The 1542-nt window shown below is 37.9% G+C and overlaps 1 protein-coding gene across 5 annotated transcripts in view; it reads left to right on the top strand.

Annotated features, from left to right (window-relative positions):
• CUL4B (cullin 4B) overlaps positions 1-1542 on the top strand; it is a 33689-nt gene that overhangs the window by 4122 nt on the left and 28025 nt on the right. The window lies entirely within an intron of this gene.

Raw genomic sequence — 1542 nt, 5'->3', positions numbered from 1 at the left:
GTATTTTTAATTAGAGACGGGGTTTCATCATGTTAGCCAGTATGGTCTCAATCTCCTGACCTCATGATCTGCCTGCCTTGGCCTCCCAAAGTGCTGGGATTACAGGAGTGAGCCACTGCACCAGGCCGATGATTCTTAGGAAAGGCCTCAAGACATGCAGATATTATTCATATCATTTATTCTACCGTCTTAATAGTAGACATTTCTTTTTTCTTGCTTTTTATGTTTTTCTTATATCCTGGGCTACAAGACACTCGTTAGCCCAGAAATGAGCAGCAGTTTGTAGTCCAGCAGTTTAGCCTGAGGTTCAGATTCTTTGCTTAGCAAATGGGTCCTTACTGAAATGTTTAACTTAAATATAATGGTAAGGGCAGTTACTAAGGGCAGTCTCTTGCTACCAATAATTTTTTCCCTAATGTGTATTTGACACACAACCAATTCAAGAAGTTGCTTTCTGGCCTTCAGCCCCAAATGCTGTCAGCCCCTGAGGTTCTCTGCTCGGAAGGCTGTTGGCCCTAAAAAAATAAATAAATAAAAAAAATTAAAAAATAAAGAAATTACTTTCCATTAGAGTGTCAGGGATTTGGTGTTAAAAGATACTTCAGAGTACAATAGCTTGAATTTTTGTATTGATAAGCACCTTATAAGAAATGATGTTGGTTCAGTTTGTCAGCATTTGTTTATTTTAGTTGCAGAGCTAGTATGGTGATGGGCAAATCCTGGATTAGGAGTCAGAAGATAGGTTTGGAATCTAGTTTTGACTGCTGTTACCCTCGTAATCTTGGGCAAGGTACTAAACCCCTCTCAGTTTTTTTCCTGTTTTTCTAAGAGATGGGGGTCTTGCTATGTTGCCCAGGCTGGTCCTGAACTCCTGGGCTACAGCAATCTTCTTGCCTCAACCTCCCAAGGTACTGAGATTACAGGCATGAGCCAACACACCCAGCCACCCTTCTCAGTTTAAATTTCCTCCTGTCTAAAGTAGAGGAAATAATATTTGCCCTACCTATCTTACAAGGTTGCTTATAAGCATCAAATAAGATATTTGTGGAAAACATCTCCAGGCACTATAATCTTACAAATATAAGATGATATCACTAGTCAGACTTTTTCACAAGCCACAGTATAGCTTCTTCACTTGTTGTATATCAATTGAGATCACCAGTTTCTGTTGCTGTGAAAATTAGTCAGCAACACATCGTAATAATGCCATGTAATATTATAAGCATTATAATGCTGTGTAAATGTCAGCTAGTAGTTGTAGTACTAAGCTGTTAAGAATAAGGCCATTTCATTTTGCTCCTTTGGCATAGTATATATGTGGCTTCTGAGATGTACAACGATAAAAGTCAAAATATGAAACCAGACTTGGAAAGGCCTTAAGAGAGCATATGGTCCAATATTTTTTTTGTGTGGTGTATGTGACAGCCTGCAAAGGGGATTTATCTTACAGTATCTCATATAAGCATTTCAGAAACCCTTTCTGAAGTACGTAGGGTAATAGTTATTATCCCCACTTTTTTTTTTTTTTTTTTTTTTTTTTTT

This window comes from Cebus imitator, unplaced genomic scaffold (genome assembly GCF_001604975.1).
Source record: "Cebus imitator isolate Cc_AM_T3 unplaced genomic scaffold, Cebus_imitator-1.0 Scaffold580, whole genome shotgun sequence".
Classification (NCBI taxonomy): Eukaryota; Metazoa; Chordata; class Mammalia; order Primates; family Cebidae; genus Cebus; species Cebus imitator.
Note: the sequence above shows the minus strand (reverse complement) of the source record. Positions and strands in the feature narration are given on the sequence as shown.